This window comes from Canis lupus, chromosome 5 (genome assembly GCF_048164855.1).
Source record: "Canis lupus baileyi chromosome 5, mCanLup2.hap1, whole genome shotgun sequence".
Lineage (NCBI taxonomy): Eukaryota > Metazoa > Chordata > Mammalia > Carnivora > Canidae > Canis > Canis lupus.
This window is the reverse complement of record NC_132842.1, coordinates 75,681,290-75,703,736: the sequence shown is the minus strand read 5'-3', so window position 1 is coordinate 75,703,736 and position 22,447 is coordinate 75,681,290. Positions and strand designations below refer to the sequence as shown.

Sequence of the window (22,447 nt, the reverse complement as noted above, 5' to 3'; positions counted from 1 at the left end):
GGGGAAAATCAAGAAACCAGGGCTTTGACCTTTGGGCTGCCAGGAAAGGGTCCCCAAGGGAGTTGAGAGCTGAAGCGTAGGAGAGCTTCTCTCTCTCTGTCTGTCATGAACAAATAAATAAATTTTAAAAATCTTTAAAACATACTTCCCCTCCCAAATCCTCTCCTTTTATATTCCCTCCCCTTAGATATTGGTTCTGTGACTGCTTGACCAACAGAATATGGTAGAAATGACCTCAATCTTAAGAGACTGGTAGGTTTCACTTCCTATTTCTAGAGACACTTATTCTTGGAATCCAGCTGCCAGGCTGTGCCCAGGGCACGTTGAAAGGCCGAGCGTAGGTGTTCTGGCCAACCGGTCCCAACTGAGATTCCAGCTGACAACCGGTGTCAACTGCCAGACATGTGCACGAGGAAGCCTCTAGATCGCCCCGCCTCCATTCACCATGACTGCAACCCCACAAAAAAACCTGAGAGAGAATCCCTCTTTGGGTCCAGTAGACCCACAAAGCTGGGAGAAAAAAAAATAATGAAGTGATTTTGTCTTAAGCTACTAAGTTTTGGTCAATTCACTTTGCAGCGTTAGCTTTGCTGGACCAGGAGACGAACCATGAATCCCGTCACAGTGGGATGGGATGGGGGCGCCAACTTCTCACGCAGTCTTAAAGCACAGAGGGGCCTCGGCGGGCTGTTATACTTGGAGGCTGATGGGGGGACATCTGGATGAACTTGGCATGAGAAAAAGTTTCTGCTGGGCCCTGGAGGAACGGACCCGGAGACTGTCCAGGTAAGAGAAAGAAAGGTGTCAACGGTGACTCGGAAGTCTCTGTCTTGGGCAACTGTCCTCGGTGACAGTGTGAGCTGACATTGGGAGAGGAAGAGGATGGATGGATGAGCGGCTTGGGAGGAAGGTGATAAGGCCAGTTCTGGATGCACCGTGGCGTTTGTGACACACCTTCTATAAATCCTGGAACCTGCTGATACATTAATAAAAAGAGAGAGAGAGAGAAGCTTCAGCTTGTGTCCCCAGAGCAGGGATTTGAGAAGTCTAAACCCCAGAACTCATTCATAAATGTCCACATGCATTAATTCATGTGTTCACTCATTTAGCCCTTCAGGCAGGGAGAGTTATGTCCAAGAGCACAGCCCCTAGAGCCAGACGGCCTGGGTTCAAAGCCCAGCTCTACGTCTTACTCGTGGCAGGGCCGTGGGCTCTGTGCTTCCATTTATCTCTAAATAGAGATGACAACAGTATCTATATTATTGTAAAGATTTAAGAATTTATTATTATTATTATTTTTTATTTATGAGACACACACAGAGAGGCAGAGACACAGGCAGAGGGAGAAGCAGGCTCCATGCAGGGAGCCCGATGTGGGACTCGATCCCGGGTCTCCAGGATCACACCCTGGGCCAAAGGCGGTGCTAAACCGCTGAGCCACCGGGCTGCCCTATTATTGTAAAGATTAAAAGAGTACGTATGTGGGAAATTCTTAGCACGGTGCTTGGGAGGTAAGTATACATGACATGTTAGCCACTAACATTCAACAAATAAGTTCTGGGTGCCTGCTATCGGCTGGACCCCGCGCTGCACTGAGAAAAGAGCAGGGAACCTGGTGGACATAGGCCCTGCCCCTGGAAACTTCCATTTCGGTCCTTATTCAGTACCGGGGCCTGGCGTTTCCTTAGGTTTTCTCTCAGATGTATTGTTCCACTTGAGCCTCACAAGGGCCCCAGGAGGTGGCTGTAACAGTGACCATGTTCCCATTTGACAGAGGTGGAAACTGAGGCCTGGAGAGGAGAGTTGCTGTCTTTTTAGCACAAGTGATGTCCCCAGTCTGCTGTCAGCAATCTGTGTGTCCCCTTGGCAAAGGCGCTGTGACACGAGGGGTCCAGAGGCCCCATGTGTGCGGTTGGCTCCACTTCTGCTTGGAACTCCTGCGGGGAGTGAGATCTCAAAAGTGACCAACCTCTTGCCCCCGAGCGAGGGGCCCTGCAGCCCTCTTATGGTCAAAGTTCCGGAGGCCTGAGGTCAGGATGCTATTCCTGAGCTGGCCCCCTCCCTGCCCGGTCTCCCAGGTGAAGCAGGTGTTTTTCCACTGGGTGTGACACACAAAACCCCACCGAATACCATCTTCACGGATGCCTCAAATTCCACCATCCGTGATTCATTCTTTAAGGTTGAGCAATTGCTCCCGGGAGCATCTTCTAACACCAAAAATCCCTCTGGGATGGGTTGCTAAAGGCCTCAGAGATGATCACTTTCCTTCTATGGATGAAAAACATCGGCTCCAGAAGGAAGAGTGACTCGCCCAAGGACACATGACCAGTTGTTGGCAAAGCCGGGACGAGAAGCCGGCGCTGCTCACACTGCTCCCCAACCCTGGCCAGGAGGGACAAGAGATGCTCCCATGCATCTTATTATGCTACTTTGCAGCCTGTGAGGGGCTTCCCTCTCAGGGGCCATGATTTATTTATTTATTTATTTATTTATTTTATTTTTATTTATTTTTTTTTTTTTTTACTTATGACAGTCACACACAGAGAGAGAGAGAGGCAGAGACACAGGCAGAGGGAGAAGCAGGCTCCATGCACGGAGCCCGACGTGGGATTCGATCCCGGGTCTCCAGGATCGCGCCCTGGGCCAAAGGCAGGCGCCAAACCGCTGCGCCACCCAGGGATCCCAGGGGCCCTGATTTAAGTCCTCCCCACCTGCAGGTCATCCTCCTCCTTGCTGTGGACAGGACTGTTTGGGGCTGCTACAACCGTGCCCTCTTCTGACAACAGAGCCTGGTTTGTTATTTCGGGAACTAACCTAAAAGGTACTGTTCCCTGGTCCCCACTGCTGGATCCCTGGGTGGCTATGGTTTCCGGCCTCTCCTAGGCCTGGTTTCCCTCCTCCTCCCATTCTATGGGCAACTCCAGATCCTTCCAGGGCATTCGTTTTTGTTGTCGCTATTGCGTAAGTAAACCAGAGTCGGTTTCTGTTGCTTCCTCCTGAAGCGCTCTAATTGGCACACCCACTTTACAGATGAGGAGAGTGAGGCGTGGAGAGGACAGGTGAATGAGAGGTAGAGCCAGGACTTCGAGCCAATGTCCTGCTTCCCAGCCCAGGCATTTGCTCACACCGCCCTGCGGACTCCGAGCGGTTGGGACCTAAGGGAAGAGGAAGGTGGAGGGGAGAAGTGGACGGGCCCGAACACAGAGTGTAGAGGTTAAGTGAGAGGCTTTGGAGTCAGACACACCTGAGTTTGGGCCTTCTATCTGTGGTTGATTAGTTTGGGGCTTTGGACAAGTCATTTCATCTCCTCAGAGCTGCTTCCCTCAGCTGTAACATAAGGAGAATAGGACCTGGGTATAGACGCAGGTCTGCAGGGATACAGTTGGTGAGTCGAGGCCTGGGTAGATTTTGGCTTTCAGGCATCCCTCTTGAGGGAGTCCCCTGTGCAGTGAGCAACCTGGACAACCGTACAAGACAGTCCTATGAATGGGTAATATCGGATTTATGTGGTTGTTATAAAGATAAACGAGATAACACGTGTAAAGTTTTTGGCAGAGTGACCAACATTTAGAAAGTATGCAAAAAATAGTAGCTACGTAGCGTGACATATCACCAGAGGCTCAGTCTGGAAGGTCTCTGGCAGTCTGTGCCGACACCATAAACCCTAAGCTCTTCCCTTTCTCACCACCCACCCCCAAACCTCATAACCTTTCCTGGATGGCCTCGGTGCCCTGCCTCTCCCTCCACGGCTCTCCAAGTTTGGCCCGGCTGCCGGGGAACGGGGATCTGGCCAGGTCTGGCACACCACGGCTTTCAGTTTGGCGAAGGCCCCAGATCTGCTGGGGTCCAGCTGGCAAGTCCCTCCTGTTCCAAGTTTCTGAAGCTTCCAGCAGCCAGCCCTGCCCTCCAGGCTCCTCCCTCGGACCCGGGGCAGATGGAAACCAGAGCGCAGCATGCACTTGGAGCCTAGCTGCTGCAGGCCCAGAAGTCCCCTCTAGCAGCCCGAGCCCCCTTCGGCCTCCTCCCTGCTCTCTGGAAAGGCCCAAGGAGCCAGAAGCAGGAATGGCTGGACGAGGGCCTCTGGGAGAGCCACGTGTGCCAGCCCAGCCCCTGCCAGCTCTCAGGCTGATCTCACAATGGCTCCTTTCACCAGAGAGAGGAGCTGGCCCTCCTGCAGCCCTCGAGGTGATGTCCCAGGCCCCAGGGGCAAGGAGTGGGAGACCAGAAACTAAGGAAAGGGTTGCTAAGGCTGGGAGAGGTAAAGGTGCTGAGCCACCCCCTCACGACCACCCGATGTCACGGTGACCACCCCGCAACGGGGGCCACAGGAGATCAGGCTCTGTGGGGCCCGGGGCCAGAGTGGGGGTGGGAGGTGAGTAAGTGTGGGAGCAGATGGAGGGAAAGAGTTAGTCATGGGGTTCTGGGGCGGGGGAGGGAGGCTGGGCCCTCAGCCCACGCTCTTGCTGGCATCTGCAGGCCCATAGCAAGAGGGTGACGTGGTCCTGGTCCTTGAAAAGCCCTTCCAGTAACAACTGGGGCACCTCAGCCCAGCATCTTTTGCCTCCCCTCTCTTCTCCATGCCCTCTGCCCAGGCCTCCAGCATCTCTTAAAGGGACTTGCATCTTCCTACAAGTATGTCTGCCCCATCAGCTCTCTTTTCTGCACCCCCAAGGCACAAATCTAAGCTACTCAGTGAATGAAAGCCCTTGGAGCTCTCATTGCCCAAAGGAGCATGGCCTTGGGGTCCCCCTCAGCATCTATTCCCTCTTCTGATCTCCAAATCCTTTTGTTCCTAGGAAGCCATCATTCCCCCCTCTGGAGCCCCGGCAGTTTGGGTGGGGCTCCCACCTCGGGATAGGCATGTGACCCCAATCTGGAAATGAGGGCATTCTATCCCACCCCCACACAGTGACTAGTCCAGGCTCAGGCATGTGACCCAAACCACTCCAGGGAGATTCAATTTCAGAATCTGTCTTTAAACATTTGGACAAATTTTTCCTTCTGCTGGACTTGGAACTGGGAGGGGGTCAGCCGGGAGCTGCCTTCATTTGAAAAGAACCTGCTTCCACAGTGAAGCGAACAAAGGAAGAAGCAGAAAGCTGGGAGACCCAAGTCCTGGTGACATCAATTGAACACCTAGATCCAGCTGTACCTGAAGCAGATAAGCTGAATTTGTTTGTTTGCTTCTTGAGTCAGTACATCTCGTTTTCTTTGAAGCCTCTTGGAATCATGTTTTCTGTCTGCTGCAACCCAGGAGTTCTGAGCAGTACGGAGGCCCTCCCTGCTGTGGCCTCGAACCACTCCTGCAGTCCCACCCGCCTTGCTCTGGACTTGCCATTCCCCCCAACACCCCATGTGCTTTGTGACTTCTGCTGGGCGCTCTATGTGGGGTGGACTTGCTTTTCCCCCTTTGTACTTGCTCAGCTCTTAAACATCCAGTTCACACGCCAGCTCCCTCACGGAGCCTTCCCCCTCACCTCCCAGGGAGAACTTACTCCTTGTGCCTGTCCATGACCGACGCATCCTTTGACGGCTTCACAGCGATTATTTTACTTGCATAGCCACCTCCACTAGATTATCGAGCCTCTTGAAGGCAAGACCTATGGTATCCATTTCTTTTCTCAGTTCCCAGTGCTTGGCCTGGCACCTAGTAAGTGCTCAAGAAATGCTTCTGGATTGATCTAACCTGCGTCAGGTGGGGTGGGCATGGCTGGGTGTTGGCGCTGTGGGGATGCTACTACTTCTGGGCAGCTCTGGGCCCGTTTCCACCTCTGTGCAGCCGCTGTTTCCTCAGCCTCAAATGTCTGTCTCCCTCAGCCTAACTACTCTGCTCACCCATCAGAGGACTCTGCCCCTAACATGTGACAATAGGGCTGTTTTGGAGTCACAGGGGCTTGAGTTCAAGCCCTGATTCTTCTACACAGCACTTGAGTGATGCGGGCCGAGTCACAGAACTTCCTTGAGCCTCGGTTGCCTTCAAAATAGCAAACACAAAGAGTTATTTATGTGCTGGGCATTGTTCTAAGTGCTTTCCACGTCCTAGCACTTCCAGGGTTCTTATCCGCCCCGTGAGGCGCAGGTACTATTATTGTCCTCATTCCAGTGAGAAGAGAGCTGAGGCCCAGAGAGGTTAAGTGTGGCCTGACCAGGCCTGGCCTGGCCATGAGCAGGAAGTGGCAAGAGCTGGGGTCGGAACTCAGGCTGCCCGGCTCCCAAGTCAGTGGTCCTCATCCTCGGCGGTCTTGCCCCATGCAACGTGGAGACAATGCTAGAACCTTCTTCGTAAGGTTGTGGTGAAATCCAATCTCCACATAATGGATGTGCACGACCCAGCAGAGCCGAGCACTGCTGCTTCCACTGGCGTGTTCTGGGCCCGGCAGAGTCCAGTCTTCTCGAGAATCCTGAACCTTGGGGTCAGGCTGCAGGGGAGCGGGGCTGCGGCTGGTCCAGAGCAGCATCCACTTGGCTCTGGCTACATTCTAGGGCTCTCTCTGCTTGGCAGAAGGATTCTGCTCATAATGCTCACTTGTCCAGACTTGTCAACGGCCTCTGCATTCTCCGCACGCACTGCCCTGGGCCCAGAAGGAATAGAGGGCGACAGGACGGGCTCCAGCCAGGCCAGGGAAAGCTGCTGGGAATTAAGAGGTCTGGGGAGGCAGCATTAGCCTAGTTTCTAGAAACCCCAGCTGTGCCACGGCCTCGTGGCGAGGACTTGGGTAAATTGCAGACTCTCCTTGGGCCTCAGTTCCTTCAGCTGTGGAAATGGGGACAGTAATGTTGGCGTAAGGATGAAGGAAGATGATGTAGGGATGCTCTGTGTCTCTCATGAATAAATAAATAAATAATCTTTAAAAAAAAAAGTGCTCCATAAGCTTTAGTGCCTGCTGTTATTGTTTTCCAGCAGCAAGACCTTGGCAACGGCCTGTCCCTTCCCATGCCTCAGTTTTACCACTTATTCAATGATGTTTACACTTGATTGTGGGTGCTCACAGATTTCCGGGCTCCACCCCACCTTACCAAATCCATCCCTATCTTTGAGGGCGATGGCTGTCCCTCTTGCTCGCCAGCGTATCCTCAGGAGCCCGCCTGGACGTGGCACACGGTGGGCTCCCACTAAATACTTGCCGAATTTGTGTTTTTCATTAAACAAACACTGACTTAGTGCTTTTTTCTTTCTTTCTTTCTTTCTTTCTTTCTTTCTTTCTTTCTTTCTTTCTTTCTTTCTTTCTTTCTTTCTTTCTTTCATTTATTTATTTAAGTAGGCTCCACACCCAACATGGGGCTTGAACTCAGGGCCTCGAGATCAAGAGTCACATGCTCTACCCCCCGAGCCGGCCAGGCACCAACTTTGTGCTTTTTATGTGCTGGGCACTCTTCTGAGCGCTTTACGGATGTGAATGCATTTACTACTCACCATCTTGGAGGGAGGGATTTTTATTAACCACCACCCCCCCCACTTTTTTTTTTTTTTTTTTTTTTTACAGAGGAGGCCGCTGAGGCGGAGAGTTAATGTGCTGGGGCAGTTGAACCTAGGCCCTCTGGCTCCAAGTTCACCTTCTGAACTTCTCTGGTCCTGTCCCCTCTGTTCAGGAGTTGGGGTGCACGGTGTACCCACTCATCCATGGGCATCCATCTCTCATCTCCTGGGTTGGGATTCTCCTTTCTTCGGGCTGAGCGGAGGGGGTTGGCTGTGGGACGTGGGGAGCTGAGCAATGCGCCTGGCCTCTGGGGACAGCCTGCCAACACCTGCCACTCGGCCAAGTCCAAAAACGGCTTGGGCGCAGCTCCCATCCTGCTGTTCTTCCGGAGCCTGGGAAGGGAACAGGAAAGACTCAGAGGCCTGGCTTCAGTACTGACTCACGGGGAGGTGGGGCCGGCCGCGGAGTCTGAGTGTGGGGACTTTGTCTTCCTTCCTTGGACACTCACCGGAATAAGGCTGGGGCCTGAACCCACGCAACCCAGAGCCTCAGGATGCTCACAGACCCGGGGGCAGGGGAGGGGACACTACATGAAAAGCTGGTCACAGCATTCCTCTGGGAAGAGGAGGGCCTCTGGGTGGCCACATACACTGATCGCCACCTCGGGTGTGAAGGACCTGCCCTCTCCCTGGCCACAGCCTACAGGGAGGCCTCGGGAAAGAAGGAAAGACTTGTGACCACAAATGACAGAAGAGGACAGGAGCAGTGAAATGGAGCCTGGAGGAAGAGGCAGCCCGCCCAGATCCCCCGGTGTTCCCGCGATGGAAATGTTTGCTGGATTTTTAAGAGGAAGGATATTTAATAATCAAATTTCAATTGTTTCAGGGTGGCTCCCTGCACTGTCACCGATAACCTTCCAGCCTTCCCACCACTGGTGGGCGTGGTAGAAGTAGGGGTGTGGACAGCACACACGGGGCCCTAGACGTGTCTGGAGATTGCAGTGAGGCAGATGCCAATGGGGTGGGCTGCCTGTAACCTGCACACCTCCCGGGCTTCTCCCCAGGGCCCTAGGGCTTTGGATCACCGGTTAAGACTATGAGCTGTGGAGCTAGATTGCACAGGTTTGACACACTGACCGTGTAAACTTAAGTCCTGTCATAGACTCTCTGGGCTTTGGTATCCTCTGTAAAATGAGGATAATAACATAAAGACTATTGTTTTTTTCCACCTCTACCATGTACTAGGTACTGATACAAGGCCTTTCTGGGCATTATCCTATTTTACCCCTTGCTACAACCCTATGAAGTGGGCAGTATTTTCAGGTGAGGACACAGAGGCAGAGGAAGGGTAAGCAGCTGGCGACGTTTCCACAATAGGTAGTAGAGCTGTGAAAACCCGGGAGGTCTCACTCCAGAAGATATGCATTAGCTATGACACACAGGTCACCTCTACCTATGAAGGTAGTTGTGAAGGTTAAATAACTTTATGCATGTAAAGCTCTCAGGACAGCGCTTGGCACATAGTAAGGGCTCAAATTATTTTTTTAAAAGACTTCATTTATTTATTTGACAGAGAGAGAGAGAGAACACAAGTAGGTAGAGCAGCAGGCAGAGGGAGAGGGAGAAGCAGGCTGGGCAAGGCTCGATCCCAGGACCCTGAGGTCATGACCTGAGCTGAAGACAGATGCTTCCCCGACTGAGCCACCCAGGCACCGAAGTAAGGGCTCAAGTTAAATGTGAGCTCTTGTGCTGTGGTCAGGGATGTGGGCACCTGACTCAAGAGGCTTAAACATTAAGGTAATTTATTATTTCACCAACAGGAAGTCCTGAAGCATTCCTGGCCTCAGGATCGATTGATTCAATGGTTCGATGTGATGACATAAGGACCCAGGAGCTTCGAGTGTCCTGCTCTGCCCATTGGATCCAGTCTAAGGTCAGCTACCCTCTTGGTGGCAAGGTGGCTGCCAGCAACACCTAGACGGTCAAGCATCCTTACTCAGATGCAGGAGGAAGAGGCTGTGCCCCTAAACCAGACCTCTTAGGCCTTCCCTTCAGTTGGTCTGGGTGGGCTGTGTCATGTGGGGGTCCGTAGACCAACAACAGCACCAAAGCAATGCCAGGAGCTGGTTAGCTTTGCTTCTGTCTACATGCTTGGAACTGATATGGGGGCAAGCGTTCCTAGAATAAGGGGGCTGGCCAGAGGGTCCTATTGGGAAGGGATGAAGGGGTTGTGGGTACAACTCGAAAGAACTAGCGAGCCTGGTCAGCTGGAGAGTCTGGGAAGACGCCCTGGGTTACACAGAGAATCCGAACACAGTGTGTTCATCCAGTGTCCCGTGGTGCCGGATCCAGAGGAGGAAGAGTTTATTTGGATTGAGGGCGGAGGTGTATTTGTGGGAGGATCCCTGGAGGCTTCACCTCTGAATCCTGGACTCTGAGAAAGATTTCCTCAGCCGGGAAAGCCCGAGAAGAGGGTCAGAGGGTACAGCATGAGCAAAGATCTGTGTGCTTCTGGGAAGTCGGGGCTTCTCGGCAGAGCAGCCTGGGGGTGAGGCATGTGGAGACATGGCCCTCGGAACACAGAAGTGGGGGGCCTGGGTGGCTCAGCGGTTGAGCACCTGCCTTCAGCCCAGGGCGTGATCCTGGGGTCCCGGGATCGAGTCCCACGTCGGGCTCCCTGCATGGGGCCTGCTTCTCCCTCTGCCTGTGTCTCTGCCTCTCTCTGCCTTTGTGTCTCTCATGAATAAATAAATAAAATCTTAAAAAAAAAAAAAAAAAGAACACAGAAGTGGCTCCTGTCCACCTCGCCTCCCGGCTGGGAGCACCAGAATGATCACAGCGAGCATTACTGAGCACTTGCTATGTGCGTGCATTTCTAGGGGTATTAAAGAAAATAAGATACAGAAAGCTAAGGTCACACCCCAATGCCAGGGCTTGCATCATGCCCTGTACCTTCCTCACAGGTCCCCACCACCCCAGCAGCTGGAGGAGAGAAAGAAACCCCATGGGGCCATGGCATCAATCCATGAGTTACTGCAGCTGCTGGTGGCGGCTGCAAGGGGACCTGCAGCTGGCAGACAAAGGCGGGAAGCGAGGTTTTGTCTCTGGTGGGCAGGGACGTGGCCCCCCTCCTGAGGCCAGTGAGACAGGGAGAAGGTGGGGAGACTCATGTGTCAAGGGGCTCTAGAGCCAGGAGATCTGGCTTTATAGGACTCTCTCCCCAAGTCCCCGTTTGCTCATTTGAAATAATAACAATCTGCATTATTCCAAATATCATGCCATGGTGGCAGGGGGCAGATGGAACACAGGAAAGAATGCCGAGCAGCTTTTTACCATGTCATTCAAGTGTTATTTGTTTTTCTTATTAAAGCAGAAATCCTGGGTTGAAAATGTGAGCAGTGATTGCCTTTGTGCCTCAGCCTTTGTTCTGCTTTTCTCCTTTCGGTGGTTTTTTTCTCCCCCCCAATGTTCTCTGCAATGAACGTATTTTACTTTTTAATGGACTCCCCGCCTCCACCCAAGAAGAACATTAAAATTCATTATTAAAATTCCTCCGTGGGCTATGTCTATATAAACCGATGCATATATGCATAGAATGTCTTTGGAAGGCAACCCAGAAAAATGGTGAAGCACAGGGTGCAGGGGGGGCAATAAGAGAGGGAGGGGTGCTTCTGGGCTGTTGTCTCCACGGGACTGCTTGATTTATTATTTATTTATCTTACCACCATATGCTTGCATAACCTTTCATTAAAAAGTGTGTGGTTTTTTTTTTAATATTTTCTTTTCTTTTTCTTTTCTTTTTTTTTTTTTTAAAGTAATCTCGACACACAACACAGGTCTCAAGCTTTCAACATTGAGATCAACAGTCACATGCTATACCGATGGAGCCAGCCAGGGGCCCCTCAAAAACTTTTGTTTCATTTCATTTATAGTCAAGAATGTCCACCGGACCCAAGCCCCAGATTTCCAACTGGGCCTGGCAGTTGCCATCCTGGGAACTCGGCTATGGGCTCCTCCCACTTCCATTCTCTGTTTTGGCCCTTTAAGAGACACCCCTTTGGGGCCCCTGAGTGGCTCAGTCTGTTAAGTATCTGCTTTCAGCTCGGGTCATGGTCCCAGGGTCCTGGGATCGAGTTCTGCATCAGGCTCCCTGCTCAGTGGAGAGCCCGCCTCTCACTCTCCCTCTGCTACTCCCCCTGCTTTTGCTCTCTCTCTCTCTGTCAAATAAGTAAAATAAAAAAAATCTTAAAAAAAAAACAAAAGACACTTCTTTGGAGAGACTCTGGGTCCAACTGGGAGTCTCCCAGCCAAGTGGCTGTTTCTACTAAAGCAGGCACCTAGCCACTTGGGGAGCAAAACTGTGGGGGTGCCCCTCTGACCAGGCCACTCAACCTGGAGGACCCCCCACCCCACCCCAAGGCCAGCAGCTGTGCTTCCCTGGTTCCTCACTGCACCTTCCAAAGAGGAAGGCCATGTTTCTTGGGACACAAGGTACTCCCTGGCTGGCCCTGCCCCTCCATCCAGCTCTATCCTCTTTACCCCCTCATCATGGATGAATGGCTGGGAGCAGAAGATCCCTCCTTCTCTCACCTCAGGCCCATGCACAAGCTATTCCCTGTCCCCAGATAACCCATTTCCCTCATCTGCCCAGCTAGTATCTACTCATGACGCAAACCTGAGCTTCAGTGGGACCTCCTCCAAGAAGCCCTCCCTGATTAGTCCTGTGAGGGCCCTCCTCTGGGCTCCTGTAACACGTCAGGATTCCCTAGAGCAGGGCTCCAGCTACACCCCATTTACACGGACTGTAACTTTGGGCCAATTGCCTAACCTCGCCGATCCTCTGTTTTCTCATTTAAAAAAATTTTTTTTTTTTTTTTTTTTTTTTTTTTTTAAGATTTATGAGAGACACAGAGAGAGAGGCAGAGCCACAGGCAGAGGGAGAAGCAGGCTCCCCAGAGACAGCCCCTCAGAGATCCCAGGACCCTGGGATCACGACCTGAGCCAAAGGCAGACGCTCAACCCCTAAGCCACCCAGGTGCCCGGGTTTTCTCATTTGTAAAACAGTGCTTAGGTCAGAGTTGTAAAAGATTACATGACTTAATGCAGATAAAATGCTCTAAATAGTGCCTGGTACATGGTAAACACTCTCAGTTCTTATCACATGATATTTAGAGTCGTCTGTTTATCTGTCTTCTCTGCTAGCCTGTTTTGAGCTTCTTGCCCACCACAGTTGGGTCATGACGTGCTGATATTCACTCAGGGTCTGATGCATATTAGAAAATTCTCCAAAAGTTTTTGTTAAAGGAATGACATGATCTATTCAAACCGGCAAATATTTCTTGAGCATTTGCAAAGCATGTAAACTGTTTAACACCCTGTGTCAAACACTGAACTACTACTTTCTAGATGACTTCATTTAATCCTTGTGATGAGAGTGTTAGATTCTTGTAATCTCCCCATTTCACAGATAGGTAAACTTTCTATTCTCTTAACCTATTTTATTTTTTCATCATAGCACATCACCTTCTGACACATTATGTATTTATTCGTCTGCTAGTAATAGAATCTGACTGTCACTCCACCAGAATAGAAGTTCCCTGAGAACCCGTGTTCTATTTTGTTGGTGTTCACGAGGCCTAGAACAGGGTCCAATACATAGCAGGTGGTCAGCTTATATCTGTGCTAAACATCCTTGCTTCTGGAAAACCTGTTGACTCTCCTCTACCACTAGGTAGGTGCCCCCACCTTGTACTTTCATAGCACGTGCAAATTATGAGTACTTCCCACAGTCCAGCAGTTATCAGCCCTCTGTGATATTCCTTCTTAAATTTGAGGTTTCCTTGGCCAGCCAGCAAACTCTGGGAGGACAAGGCCCATGGTTAATAATAGTAATAACAATGAATATTTGTTGAGCATTTAGCATCATCCAGTTCTTCACCTAAAGTAGCCCATTCACTAGTTTCAAGGAGCCTATGAGTAGGGTCTTGTCTGAGGCTTGTGGAGGTGAAGAGACTTGCTGCGGGTCACTGGCTAGTCACTGGCTAATAGCACCTGATCCAGGCAGTCTGAATTTAACACGAGGGTCCTTAGCCACTACACACATTGCCTCTTCGGAAAAGACCATAGTCATCTGTACCATAGACTGAGCGGGGAGCCCTGGACAAATGTCTCCTGAATGCCTTGAAAGGCAGGAAACAGAAAAGGTGGTTTCTGGTTCTACTGATTCTCAGCCCCACTTGAGACAATGGGAGGTGGGGTGCTAGCTGTCTAGCAGGGGAAGGAATTGTGAAGGGCTTTATCTTTCTCCTCACCTTGCAATGTGGGGCCCAGAGCCTCAGAATACCTGCCTTTTCCCTTTGGAAAGACAGGGCGGGTGAGCAGGTGCTCACTGTGCCCACCTGGGAGGCTCAGCCCCAATGGCCAGACTTGGTGGCCTCAGAGACGATGATCTAAGGGACTATCACATCTTCCTGGATGTTAGGAAAAGGGAACCAATCAACCCACAAAAAAATCCTTCAAGGAGAGAAGTCACAGAATGAGTCTTGCTAACTCAGTCACTCAAAAACGAGGGGATAGAATTTAGTGGATTTTAGCCTTTCGTCCCTCTGGACTCCTATGATGTTCATTTTAATTTAAAATAATTTCAAACAGGGCTTCTGGGTGGCTCAGTTGGTTAAGTGTCCGACTCTTGATTTGGACTCAGGTTATGATCTCAGGGTGGTGAGTTCCAGCCCTGGGTCAGACTCTGCACTGAGCATGGATCCTGCATAAGATCCTCTCTCCCTGGGGATCCCTGGGTGGCTCAGCAGTTTAGCACCGCCTTCGGCCCAGGGTGTGATCCTGAAGACCCAGGATGGAGTCCCGAGTCAGGCTCCCGGCATGGAGCCTGCTTCTCCCTCCTCCTGTGTCTCTGCCTCTCTCTCTCTCTCTCTCTGTCTATCATAAATAAATAAATCTTAAAAAAAAAAAAAAAGATTCTCTCTCCCTTCTCTCTCCGCCCCTCCCCCCCTTCTCTTAAAAAAACGTAAGTAAATAAAATGAATAAGATAATTTCAAACAGAAAAGTTGCAAGAATCATATGAGGAGCTTTTAAATACCCTTTACCTAGATTCACCTTTTTTTTTTTTTTTTATCATTTTGCCATGTTTGTTCTCTCTCTCTTTTGATTATCATCAAAGATAGATAGATGCAGGTACCTATCGTTATGGGATACATATTATGGTTTCTGAGCCATTTGAAAGTAGATTGCAGACATCATACCCTTTTCCCCCCTTGAACACTTCAGTATGTACTTCGAAAGAACAAGAATATCCTCGTACTTAACCACAGTACAGCTATGAAATTCAGAAAATTTAATGCTGACACAATACTTTAATCTACTATCTATATTCCAATTCTGTCAAATGACCCCAGCATTTAGCTGTCGGCCGTGTCTTTCTATTCTCCTCAAATCGGGAACAGCAACCTGCCTTTCTTGGCCTTTCCTGACGTTGATATTTTGAGACCAGTTATTTTTATAGAATGTGGCTCCATTTGCGTGTGTCTGATGTCTCCTCGGGACTAGATTCAGGTTGTGTGGTCTCAGCTGGAATATTTATAAACCTGATACCATGTGCATCAATTCGAGGAGCCCCCGATGTCTGTCTGCCTGGAGAGAGTGTTGGTCGTTTTGATCACTGGTTGAAATGTGCTCTGGTTTCTCCACTAAGTTACAGTTTCCCTCCTTACAAGTAATAAGCAATCTGTAGGAACACTTTAAGGTCACATAAATATTCTGTTCTTGCTGACTCTTGTAGTCTTTCTTTCTTTCTTTCTTTCTTTCTTTCTTTCTTTCTTTCTTTCTTTCTTTCTTTCTTTCAGAGCACAAGAGGAAACAGAAGCAGAGGGAGAGAGAGAATCTGAAGAGAGAGAATCCAGCACTGAGTGTGGAGCTTGACATGGGGCTTGATCCCATGACCCTGAAATCATGACCTGAGCTGAAATCAAGAATAGGACACCTAACCAACTGAGTCACCCAGGTGCCCTTCTTGTGTTTATTTCTGATCAGCAGGAAGAGGTGCCCAGCCCCCTTGCACATTCCTTGTCCTTGTCTTCCTCCCCCATTGAGGGACAGGAACGGGGCCTTGCTTAGCATACTAGGTCAGCATTCTGTGGGGCTTGGACATGCTCACCCCCCCTTGGGAGCCCCTCTGGGTGAATCCAGGGACTCTGGTCCCTGCCTTGGCAGGATGTATCCAGCAGCTGAAGAGAATGGCAGGAGAAGAAAGGACTCTTTCTGGAGCCTGTCCTGAAAACGAAGAGGTGAACCAAATGAGAGAAGAAAATCGTACTGGGCTCATCCCTCAGGATCCTGGCCATGTCTCTGAACAGCTCAGACAAGGCTCTTGTCCTTCAGTCAGGGACTGTCCCCTGGGTGTACACCAGGACCGGGTAGTCCTGGTTTAAACATGGACATCGCTTTATCTCTCTGTGCCTCCAGGTATGACCGAGCCACCAACGAGTGAGGGAGGCGGACCCCCTGGGTGTGGGATGCAGCTGGGAAAACATCAACCCGCTGCTTTTCCTTTTCCCTTGTTTGCAGGGTCTCCTCTGGCTGCTGACACTCAGCACAGCTCAGAGCTGGAGTATTCGTTTATTCTTTTGAAGCATGAAGGACACTTCTTAGCTTTGAAAAAATACAGTTGCCTGCTTGAATTTCAAATGGTCTAACGTCCCCTCTGCTACCTAGCTGTGATCTAAAGGACTGATTGTTCAGGCCTCAAAGTACCAAGTAAATGAACTATGAACGCCCAAGGATGGAGAAGAAAAGTCCTTATTCAAATCAAACCTTATGGCTGGAGATGATTGTCTATTTTTGCTCTTGTGTGGCAAGGAAACAGCTGGGAAGTAGACTCCCCAGCCCGGGCTTCTCCTGGGGCAGCGGCTTGGCCGTCTCTGCGCCTTTAGGCTGTAGGAAATGAGCAGCTCGTCTAAGTCAGGGCTGCCAGCTCTGGGTGGGAGCCTCTGTGGCAAGAGCTATTTGTCTACGTTGGAATATCATTTTCAGAGTCTTAGGTCAAAGGTCACAGGCCAGAGCAAGCATTAGGGGAAGACTGCTGAACACAGGGTACTGCCCACAGGATGGCTGCAGGCGATAGGAGAGGGGCGAACAGTGTGGTGCAGTGTACCAGCTGCAGCAGAGCAGCCTTGGGTTCACATCCCAGCTGTGTCACTCGATTGCCAGCTGTGTGACTTGGGCAAGTGATTTAATCTCTCTAAGCCTCAGTTTGTCCTCTGCAAAATGGGAAGCAATAATATGACTCAATTCAGGGGCGTCTGGCTGGCTCCATCAGCAGAGCCTGTGACTCTTGACCTCAGGAATATGAGTTCGAGGCCCATGTTGGGTGTAGGGATTACTTAGAAATGCCCTCTTAAAAAAAATAATACTCAACTCAGGTTGTAGGTATTAGACGTATTAAATGAGGTTGTACAGGTTAAAATGAGATTGCATTCACAATCCACACAATCAAGCAGATATTGTGTCCCATACACCTCTAAAAATAGTGTAAAATCTAATAATAATGATGGTGATGATGATGATGATGATCACTATTACTTCTGAGCCTCCGGGCTGTTATGTTAGGATTCGGTAGGAAGTGGGAGCCAGGGTGAAGTAGGAGTAGGGTACAGGCTAAGGGACTAGCCAGTGGCACTGAACTGAGGCCACCAGATACAGAAGTGCCCAGTCCCCGTCAGTAGACCTATTTGCAGCAACCCTCAACTTCATTTTTAATAACTACATATTATTTCATTATATGGATGAACTATGTCTTATTTAAGCAAACAAGCATTTTTAACAGCTGCGGAATATTTCAATGCTTAGATGGATCACATTTTAACAGGGCAGCCAATGGGTGTATTAGAATTAGAACAGGCTTTGAAGATAGAGATCTTCAACCATGTAATCAGCATTTTTTTCAACCTCGACTTGGAGACAGGGGCTGTGCTTTGTGCCGGGGTAAAGAGGATGGACAGGGACTTACCCTCACAATGCTCATGGGCTACAGGGCGTACGGAGCTTTTACCCCTGGCTATGTGGGCTTGTGCAAGTCACGTGTCTTCCCCAAATCCTACTTTCTTCATGTTGAAAGCTCAGTGTACAGTGTTACAAGCACAGTATTCAGCCAGCAAATACTACTTCTCTCTTCTAATGATTAGTGGTTTTCAAAATATATATTTTTTATTCTTTTGTTTTTATGGATAATCTAGCCATGGATACCCTCCTAAATGTCTGGGGTTTTTTGTTGTTGTTGTTGTTGTTGTTGTTGTTGTTGTTGTTGCTGCTGTTGTTTGTTTTGTTTTGTGCGTGGGTTATTTATCATCCTGGGGCTATTTCTCTTATCCAGCTAAATAAGTTTTTCTAAACCCTCTGCTGCTTTTCGGTGTTTACGAAGCAGAGGAGTGGGTTAGAGCCACTGAACCGACAGCAGGAAGTATCAGCAAACAGGTCACCAGACTGTCCAGAGCTTTGATTTCTCAGCTGCCTCTTTACTATTTCTTCAACGCACTGAGGAAGTGCCTGCCTCAGTGCCTTTGTATTGGCTCTTCTCTCTGCCTAGAGTGCTGTTTGCCGGGATATTGTCTTATTTCCTTCAGGTCTTAACTCAAATGCCACTTTATCAGACTGTTCCTACTTCCTGCCACCAGCACCCCTCCCCATCCCCTTACCCTAGTTCGTTCTTATTATTTCCAAACATAGGCAAATTTGTTCTGGGTATTGGTTTATCATCAGTCTTCCCAAATAAAATGTCACCTTCGTAAAAGCCAAGATGCTGTCTGACCTGGGCCTGGAACAGTGCTTGATACATAGTAGGCATGCAATAAAAATTTGTGGTGTGAGTAAATAAAGAGATCAGACAAGACTACTCACAATACTCATAGTGTTTGCTAGTGTCTGGATACAGTAAAAACCTGCTCAAGCGGAAGGGAGAATCATAATAATTGGAAACTTAATACAGAACCTTATTTGGGTGGTAGGCCATTGAAGATCTTGGCTGGGGTGTGTGCAAGTGGGGACTGGGCTGAGGGAGGAAATATCCCTCCCTGCCAAGCTGCAGCAAGAGGCTAATGGCCTCCACAGGGATCCAATCCAATTAAGGCCCTGGCCCGGAGTCAACTCGGGTTCCCTTCCTGGCTGCTGAAGCTTCCAAGTGACAAAACGAAACCTGTAACTTTCCCAAGATGAGACAGTCTCCAGGCGAGCAGGGCAGCAAGGGGCTGCGGGTAGGGTTTCTGCTCCCAGAGAAGCAGATGTGCAGTGCACCCAAATGGTTTTAATACTCTGTGTGTGTGTGTGTGTGTGTGTGTGTGTGTGTGTGCATGCACAAGGGTGAGAGAGAAAAAGAGAGAGAGAGAGAGAGAATGAGCCAGGATCAGAGGCTAGGTCACCACCCTCAAAGATCAGTCCTTGCAGGGAAGGAGCTGGATGCAGTCAGTGGAACAGAGATGAAAGCAAGGAGACGTGGGTTCTCCTGCTCCCACCGAACTGTGTGGCGGGTCTGAAAACCAAGTCCTGCTCGAGGTCACAGGGCTCCCTACTGCAGAAGTGGAAAGGCAACTTGTCCATAAGTTTAGGCTTAATTGCACTCAGAATGCTCTTTCGACTGTTTATTTCTCTTTAAAACCAATTTTTGGATAAGCAATATCTACCCTAGGACAGATTTTTTTCAGTTATGAAACAAAACAGCGTATAGTTAACAAATATGCACCTCTGTCCCCTGTGAGCCAATTCTCCACCCGAGGGGTAAATACCGTCAGCAATTTCTTGTGTATCCTTCCAGAGGAAAACGCATATGTGGTGAAAGATAAATTACAGGTTATGAAAAGATGATTCACAGGTGTGCACATGTGATATACAGGCATACAAAGATGATACATGAGTATCGCATTAAATTTTGGATGAATAGAGAGAGACCTAATATCACAATGATTTTGAGTCTCCTTATCCAAGAATAGGTTATGCCTCTTGATTTGTCCAAGCATTTTCAAATTTTTTTGTGAATACATATATCCTCTCACATATATCTGTTTCTCAGAAGCATAAGCATTTTTTTCAAATGGAACCTGTACATGTTCTTAAGATGCTTTCCTATTTTTTTAAATATTTTTATATTTGGGGTTGCTTTTCTTAAGTAAGATGTTTTGTTCCATTACAATTTCAAAGATAGTAGGGATTTGTGTATAGAAAGACACTAATTTCTAAAAGAATACTAACTTTGTATCTCATCACTTTCATGAGGTCTTGTATTGTTGGTAATAGATTTCCAGCTGGTTTTCTCTGGATGAACTGTTGAAGACAGCCAACCCAGTAGGTCCTGGGAGCATGTTCATAAATTCTTTTCGATATGAATAATGGCCTCTCACATCTGTGTAAACTTTCCCTTTCTTGCCTGATTCAACATAAGCCTCTGACACTTGGCAGAAGAAGAAACTGAGGCTCAGTAAGATGGAATGATTTGCCCAAACTAGTGAGTGGCAAGAGGGGGAATTTGAACCAAGGCCTGTTATGCAACATCTTTTGACCTCAGGATCATGAGGCAAAGGAGAAACTGAGTTGAGGAGGGGTTTGTGAAGAAAAAGCAAAAGATGATAGTGTTTGAATGTCTACACTCTGCTAAGAACTCTATGTGCCATTTTTTTTTCAATTTGATTTGATTTTTAAAGTAATTTCTACACCCAATGTGGGACTGAAACTCATAACCCTGAGATCAAGAGTAACATGCTCCACTGACCAAGCCACCCAGGTGCCCCTATGTACCATCTTTTTAAACACTTATAAGAACTTTGCAAGACCAGCGTTATGAGCATATGGTTGGCCAGGATATGGGCAACATGGATAAAGAGATCTGGGCTTGATTATTGGCTCTGCCATTCACTGGCTGTGTGACCCTAGGCAAACTGCTTAATTTCCCTGAAGCTCAATTTTCTCCACTGTACTCTTACTTCAAATGGTACCTGGATGATCCTTTTTCTAATGAAGGTCCATCTACTGGGGCTTGTGGCCAGGAGGAACGTGTCAGTCCTTGGACCCACACACTGGAACTCTATTCCTAGGGCCTAAAAAAAGCTCAATTGAAATGTGTCTCCAGCTCCTGTGTTTGTCCAGCGACTTTGATTCCTCCAGAGGAGCCTAGCTCTCTAGGGAGGCTGAAAAGGTGGGTGCTCCTATGGACACAACATTTAGGTTAAACTTTAGCCAGAATTATGGCTAAGTCACAATTAGCAAGATTTTATAGGACCTAATTCACATCAATGGGGACAGAGTTGAAATTCAAAGCTGCATTGGGATTTTCCATAGCTGAGGTGACTGGCATCACCAAAGAACACATGAGCACCTATACTATGTGCAGTGAGAGGAACAACAACTGTGAACTTAGGAGATGGGAGGTTAAAAGGCAATATTTAAAATTTATATTTTTGTTTTAAGATTTCATTTGACAGACACAGAGAGAGAGAGTACAAGCAAGGGGAGCGGCAGGCAGAGGGAAAGTGAGAAGCAGGCTCCCTGTGGAGCAAGGAACTCTGAAGCGGGGCTTGATCCCAGGACCCCAGGATCATGACCTGAGCTGAAGGCAGACGCTTAACCGATGGAGCCACCCAGACACCCCTGAAATTTATGCGATTTGTTCTTTCACTTAGTCTGATTATTATCTTATATAATACTCCAGGCACTGAGTTAAGCATAGTAGAGCATAAAGAATAACTAATGTGTATTGAGCATGTAGTATATGCCGTTAAGTGCTTTACATTTATTAACCTGTATAATCTCCATCACAAGCCCGTGAGGTAGGTATTGTCATGATTTTGTATGAGAAGACCAAAGGTCCAGAGAAGGGAACTTGCTCGAAACCACACAGCTGGGAAGTGAAATATTTAGCTCAAGTAAGGATGTATAGGACAAGTGTCCCCATGCTTCAGGAATCTGCAGAATCATAAGGGCACATTGATATGAATAGTACTTAGAGCGAACAATCATTAAGTACTTCTTATTATTAAACATTGTATGCAGATATTGTCTCATTTAATCCTCACAGTGATTTTTTAATTTTTTTATTTTTAAAAAATATTTTATTTATTTATTCATGAGAGACACAGGCAGAGGGAGAAGCAGGCTCCATGTGGGACTCGATCCCAGATCTCCAGGATCACGCCCTGGGCTGAAGGCAGCGCTAAACCACTGAGCCACCCGGGCTGCCCTCACAGTGACTTTATGAGGAAGGTTCTCTTATATTGCCTGCTGTAGCGATGAAGGAACATACTTGAGTAATCTACCCAAGGTGGGTTTGAAATCAAGCAGTCCGCTAGGGAAGTGCACACTGAGAACCGCAATACCACCCTGAGCTTCTCGAAGGGTAGTGTAGAATCCAGACCAATGCAATGGTGCAAAGATGCTCCACGGAGCCGCAGGGATATATGAGTGGGCCTTGAAGGATGAGTAGGAGCCTACCTCTTCCCATGCCCATTTAGTGGACAGTGTAGCGAAGAGACAATTGTGGGTTTGAATCTCAGCACCCCCATCTTCTTAGCTGAATGGCTTCTGTTTATCTCCTCTGACCTGTTTCCTTAATCATAAAATGGGGACAATGAAAATGATTCCTCTGACGCCCCTTGAGGAATAGATGTGACCGGTTATGAAAACAACCAGCCGGGTTGTTTATGGGGCATGCGGTGAGGGGGCTCAGTGGTCAAGCCATGGGTACAATATCAACAGTCCCCACAGAGCAATTTCCACACAGCAGGCACCATTCTGAGCACTTAACACAGATTTGCTTACCAATGATCTTATCACATCGGTACAATTTTTAGGTCCATTTTGCAGATGAGAGACTGTAGCATAGAGAGACTGAATAAGTTATGCTGAGCTAGTAAATGGCAGAGTGGAAGGGAGGCAGTCTGGCCTCAGAGTGCATGTGCATAGCACCTCTCTCTACTGCCTAAGTTGTAGAAAGTGGAGTTGAGGTCGTCAGCCAGCAACACACAGGTGTGTTCAAG

The 22,447-nt window shown here is 48.7% G+C and overlaps 2 long non-coding RNA genes across 6 annotated transcripts; one reads left to right on the top strand and one right to left on the bottom strand.

The window, feature by feature from the left end:
- The first annotated feature begins 464 nt into the window (after positions 1 to 464).
- On the top strand, positions 465 to 21,665 carry LOC140634180 (uncharacterized). 4 transcript variants are annotated; one of them, XR_012031692.1, is made up of 6 exons: positions 465 to 786; positions 2,718 to 4,372; positions 9,238 to 9,350; positions 15,278 to 15,435; positions 20,436 to 20,610; positions 21,551 to 21,665. It is a non-coding gene; the product is annotated as an uncharacterized lncRNA (long non-coding RNA). The 4 variants fall into 4 exon arrangements; XR_012031693.1 differs by lacking the exons at positions 20,436 to 20,610; positions 21,551 to 21,665 and adding an exon at positions 15,999 to 16,251 and having other exon boundaries at positions 15,278 to 15,896; XR_012031694.1 differs by lacking the exon at positions 2,718 to 4,372 and having other exon boundaries at positions 483 to 786.
- On the bottom strand, positions 579 to 5,849 carry LOC140634181 (uncharacterized). 2 transcript variants are annotated; one of them, XR_012031697.1, is made up of 2 exons: positions 5,496 to 5,849; positions 579 to 976 (listed from the first exon to the last, which is right to left on the bottom strand). It is a non-coding gene; the product is annotated as an uncharacterized lncRNA (long non-coding RNA). The 2 variants fall into 2 exon arrangements; XR_012031696.1 differs by having other exon boundaries at positions 579 to 973.
- Positions 21,666 to 22,447: the final 782 nt, after the last annotated feature.